This window comes from Cupressus sempervirens, chromosome 3 (assembly GCF_028749045.1).
Source record: "Cupressus sempervirens isolate cs-2001-9-10 chromosome 3, ASM2874904v1, whole genome shotgun sequence".
Classification (NCBI taxonomy): Eukaryota; Viridiplantae; Streptophyta; class Pinopsida; order Cupressales; family Cupressaceae; genus Cupressus; species Cupressus sempervirens.
In genome coordinates, this window is record NC_143120.1 from 1,061,186,354 (window position 1) to 1,061,192,654 (window position 6,301).

Below are 6,301 nucleotides of genomic sequence, written 5' to 3' on the forward strand. Positions count from 1 at the left end.
TTGATCAGATTGCGCATCAACATATCTTCATTCACTTCAACATCTTATATATTGATGTCACCCTAAGTGAAAGACATTACGTGGAAAATAAATAGAAACGACGCTGAGACCATACTCAAATTGAGGATCAGGTTGATCTCATCAGAAAAGAATCGATGCATAGTAATAATATAAATAATAAGTTGCTTGATGAAAATTGAGGGATATATATGTTTAATGATAGCTGACAGTTTGGAATTTTTTCATAACTTCTAGGTTAGGAGAATGGCTCTGGATAGAAGGCACTACCAATAGCCTGTAGATACAACTGTTGAGATTTGCTAATTAACAAGGTAGGAGTGGCAGACATTGTGGCAAGAACTATTGAAAAACTTAAAGATGAAAGTGAACCTTACCGTCGGATGGTAATGAAGACAATTGAAAAGGTGGTTGCAAACTTGGGTGCTTCAGATATTGATGCTCGCTTGAAGGAATGGCTGATTGATGGTATACTTTATGCTTTTCAAGAGTAGACCAGCAATGATGCAAATGTGATGTTGAATGGTTTTGGTGTCGTAGTGAGGGAGCAGAGTTTGTACCTGCTCGAGAATGGATGAGAATCTACTTTGAACTGCTGGAGATGTTGAAAGCCCATAATAAGGGGATTCAAAGGGCAACAATGAATACCTTTGGTACATTGCGAAGGCAATTGGACCACAAGATGTGCTTGCCAAAAGATGAGATTGAACGTGTTGCTAAGGAAAATCGTTGATCAGTTCCATGCATGTTACAGCAAGCTATTGAGTTGTCAAAGAAAAATGTATTGGCAATTATAGGACCACAATCCTCTGTGATTGCTCATACTATTTCTCACATAGAAGATGGACTTAGTGTGCCACTTTTATCATTTGGAGCAACTGATCCGAGTCTCTCTTCACTTTAGTACCCTTATTTTCTTCGTTTGACACATAATGATCTCTCACAAATGTCAGCAATAGCCAATGTAATTGGTTTCTTTAATTGGAGAGAGACATTTCTAGAAGTAGCCTGGGTGATAACTTGAAAGATTTGACTTTGATGACAACTAGAGTTTTTGTTGTTCATATGAATCCAGATGTCGGTCTGAAATTTTTCTTTGGAGTACACTACCTTCAAATGTTGAGCAATGGCTATGTATGGATAGCCACAGATTGGTTATCTTCTGCTCTGGATTCCCTTGAGCTTGATTTGGATATAATAAAATCACTAAAAGGGCTCATTACTTTGTAGTGACATATTCTCAATTCCTATCAGCAACATGATTTCTTGGTAAGATGGAATAATCTACAAAAAGTTGGAAATGTTGATTCAGGCCTCAATGTGTTTGGATTGTATGTTTATGATACAGTGTGGGAAATTGCCCGTATTGTTGATACTTTTTGGGAAAAGGAGGAAATACATCCTTTACAGATTATCCTCACCTATCCACTACAAGTGGAAGTGTTTTAGAGCTAGCAAAGCTTAAGTTCTTCAGAGGAAGTCCACAGTTGCTCAAAATATTATTGCAAACTAACATTACAGGCTTAACAGGTCAAGTTCAACTTGATGAAGGAGGCAACATGCTTGGTTCAACTTTTGAGATAATTAACATAGTTGGAAAGGATTTTCACATAGTGAGCTACCGGTCAAATATATCAGGCTTATTTTTTATTCCTCCTGAGAAGAGATGTGTCAGTTCAAAAAACAATGCAGGTTCAAATAGAATGGTGTACAATATTATATGGATGGGTGATAGCAAACAGGTGCCTCAAGGCTGGACAATCCCAGACGATGGTAGGAGGTTTCAGATTAGAGTTCCTTGGAAAGGGGAAGAATTTGAAAAGTTGGTGAAAATAGAAGGCCATCGGCCAACAAGTGGATTAGATGAAAGTGACTAATCAACTCCTTAAAAGAAAGAGTTATCTTGGCAACTGAAAAGTCACTGCCAAGCAGAGAGAAAGTCTTAATATGTAATTCAATGACATTGAAAAGGGTTCTTCTTTGCTGCAAGAGACAAAGGGCTGGAGTAGAGGGAAGGAACTTAGTTTAATTTGTTTTTCATTTTTATTATGCATGTTAAGAGTTCGAGTTTTTGTAATAGATTGAGCATAAGTTGTGAGAAAATAAAATTTGAGTATTCTTATTTGTGATGTTCAAAGAAACAAGGGTTTTATTCTAAATTAGAGCATTTATTATTTCTCCTTTGATTATTATCAATTAGAGTGTTGTTATTTTCAGTTTTGGGCATCATCTTCCATCTTGTGTTGAATTATGAAAGGGTTGTATATCAGAGTATTTGCAGATGTTCCTATTACAAGAATTGGGATTATTTAACACTATCTTTCATTTCATTTTCCAATGCATTTGCATACATAGCATTCACATTGCATTACCAATGTCGGGGAGTCATAGGAAATGTGAATTCTTGGGGTTGGCTAGGTGTAGAACTGAATTCTCTGCCTGAGTTAGTTCTGTCTAGGGCTGGCTTGGTTTTCCTCTTTCATTCTCAAGTTAAGAATGTACCCAATTAGTTTAGGAACAAAAAAATTCATTGAATATCATTGATAAGGGAGTTGTAACTTTTAATTCAAAGGAAATCTATCAACCTCATGATAGATTATCCAACTGTTGGTATCAAATTGTTTCTCACAGGTTCGGGCATTTAAGAGTTACGTTGGAAAGAACAATCTGTTTACCAATAGGAAATAAGAAAATAATAGTAAACTATTTGTTTGAGCAATGAGCTCTTCTTGTAGTTGAAATTGCATGTTTGGGCAGTGGGCTCTTCTTGCATACATTGTACTACAGAGCAGTGCATAAGTGAAGCAAACTTCATTGCTAAGGTTTTTTTGAGTGATCCAAAGTTTGGTATTTTGATCCAAGGTTCATGACTTGGTCTACAAGGTCTAACAGTAATTGGTCTAGTTGATATGATAGAGGAAAGAATAAGAAAAAAGAAAATAATAGTAAACTATTTGTTTGAGCAATGAGCTCTTCTTGTAGTTGAAATTGCATGTTTGGGCAGTGGGCTCTTCTTGCATACATTGTACTATAACTCCTAAAAAGGTTGGCACAACTCATGATAGGGATTCAGTGTCTCCTAATAGGAGTCATTGTACTAAATTTTGTAATAGATTCCTAACAAGATCCATGCTCTAACAAGGAATATTCATACTAGTACATCATCTTGTGGGCATCATTCCGACTGGGGTTTTCTGTCTGATCAAGGGTTTTCCTAGTTAACATATTTTGTGTAAGTGTTTATGTGCATCTTTATATGGTTGCTATTTACTTTGGTTGAATGGTTAAATTTTTTTGAAGAAGTTAAGTGCTTCAATTGTTGGATAACTAATTCACACCCCCCCCCCCCCCCCCCCCCCCCCCCCTCAGTTATCTTGGTGGACTATTGTTTCTAACAATTGGTATCAGAGCTATAGGTGCTTGAAGAAAGAGTTTAACATCTTTGAGAGATCCATGGAAAACATGTTCAGGAAAGATAGTTCAAAGTTTGATGGAACAAATTATGATAGATGGAAAGAAAAGATGAAGATACATTTTTTGTGTATGGGTTTGGGATATTGGATCTTGACAAAAAAAATGAAGATAATTATTGAAGAAAAGGACTTGGAAACTTGTACTGAGGTAGAAAAAGATCTTTTCATGTGTGGCATGAGAGCTAGAGAAGCACTATTGATTTCTCTTCCTGAAATTGAGTACAATTAGGTAAAATCACTTGCTACTTCACATTTGATTTGGAAAGCTTTGGAAAATAGTTTTGAGGGTGATGAACACTCAAAGAAGTTGAGGCTACAAAATTGGATTTGTGCATTTCAAGATGCCAAAATGATGGAAGATGAATCTATATGAACATATATAGGTAGAATATTATAAATTACTGTAGGTATAAAAGCTTAAGGAGGAACCAAGGATCATGATGAAGTTATATGGAAGATATTGAAGACTCTAACATCCATTCAAGTCAGCAGTTTAGATGATGTAGTTGTTGATATCATGCACCAAGGATTTCATAAAGGAGACATTGCTTAGAAGACTTGAAGTAGTTGAGAATGAACTTAGATAGTCTAGAGAATTAACTAGAACAGAGACAACTTTTAGTGCCTTAAGTATGTGACCTAACTTATTAAGGAGCACAAGTGCTAAAGGAGATTTTGCTAGCAGAAATAGATCCAAAGAAGATAGAAAGATTGATGAAGCAATAACCCTTCTGGTAAGAAGAGAAAAAGGAGGTAAGAAAATATTTAGATGTTGGACTTGTGATGAATATGGTCATTATGCATCTAAGTGTCCTAAAAGGGAGAAAAAGTATAAGGGAAATCATAAGCCTAGAAAAGATAGAGATTGTCTGTATGGAAATGAAGATTATGATTCTGATGGACAAGCATTGAGTGGTAGTGATGATGAAATTTGATTTGTGTCAATTAAAGAAGAAATTCCAGAGAAGGTAGCTTTGGTCTCATAGGTTGACAAGAAATCTAATTGGATAATTGACAATGGTTGTTCACGTAATATGACTAGTGATATGAACAAGTTTGTTGACTTTAAAAGTCAGGATGGAGGAATTGTCAGAGTTGGAAACAATGTAGCATGCCAAGTAAAAGGTATTGGATCTATAACTCTTGGTGGTAAAACTAATACTGAGGATGTATACTTTGTTGATGGTTTAAATCACAATCTTTTGAGTGTTGGACAACTAGTAGACAAAGGTTATTAGTTGCAATTCTCATAAAAGACATGCATGATTAGAGATTAAGATGGAAAGGTAATTAGAACAAGAACTAGATTTAGAGGTAATGTATTTTAGTTGAATCCTACTGAAATGACATGCTTGGTTACAAAGGTAGATGACAGTTGGTTATAGCTGAAGAGATTCTATGATATGAGCTTTGATAGTATTGTGAGGACAAGTAGAACGTTTGTTGCTAGAGATTTTTTGAAGATTGTAAAGCCTACTAACACAATTTGTGAGGAGTGTGTTTTGGAAAAACATAACAGAACTTCTTTTCCTAGAAAAATGTTTACCACTACAATGAAGTCAGAGATTGTACACACAAATCTCAGTGGTACTACAAAGACTAGAGGATTTTATGGTGAAAGTTATTTTATGATTCTAGGTGATGATTTTTCTAGAATGATGTGGGTTGCATTTTTTAAAGAGAAATATGAGGCATTTGACAAGTTCAAGATATTCAAAAATAGAGTTGAGAATGAATCTGGTATGAAGATTTAATATTTAAGATTAGATAGAGGAGGAGAATTTACTTCAAATAAGTTTAAAATGTTTTGTGAAGAAAATGGAATTAAAAGAAAGCTATAAGCTCTAATAACCCTTGAACAAAATGGCATTGTAGAGAGAAGGAACAAGTTTGTTATAAAAGTTGTAAGAGCTAGGTTGGTAGAGAATGATGTATCCAAGAAATTTTGGAGAGAAGCTGTGAATACAATAGTCTACACTATGAATAGAGTACAATTCAAGAAGGACACAAACAAGACACCTTATGAACCATGATTTGGTCACTCACCTATAGTTAAGTATTTCAAAATATTTGGAAGTAAGTGTTACATAAAGAGAGATGATGAATTGGAAAGTTTGATGCTAGAAGTGATGAAGGTATGTTTCTTGGTTATTTATTGAAAAGCAAGGCTTATAAATGTTATAATCAGAGAACTAAGACTATTATGGAAAGTGAAAATGTGAGAATTGATGAGAAATTTAGAATACAAGAGAGAATTGTTGATTACATTTTAGATGATGATGTTGTTACAAAGCCAAGGAATGATGAGATATTTCTTGAGACTAAAAATGAATTTTAGAATAAAGGAGAATGAAGGCAGGAACATGTTAGCATGAATGCAGATGCTATGGGGGAGCATTGCAGAACATTATTTTTCATTGATGACAACATAGCAATAAGTTTGCATAAGACTAACAGAGTAGCTGACTAAGATTTTTGTATTAAGGACATTACATTATGCATCTACTTCTGTGCAGTTACCAACATATACTACAATATGTATTTGACATGTGGGCAAGTGCGTAAAACTTGAATTGACATCGTACAAAAGATATTAATAATTTATAAAGAATCATAGGAAAATAGAGTAGTGGAAAAATAGCTTCTATTGTATGACTAATATAAAGCATTGTATTTGGAATTGAGGGTTGCATAGTTAATTGGAGTTATCACACTAACTACTGATGATGTCAACATTTCTATAGGTACAAAAGTCACATGTGTGAAAGTTTGGGTATAACTATGAGCCAAAAACATTAATTAAATATTTA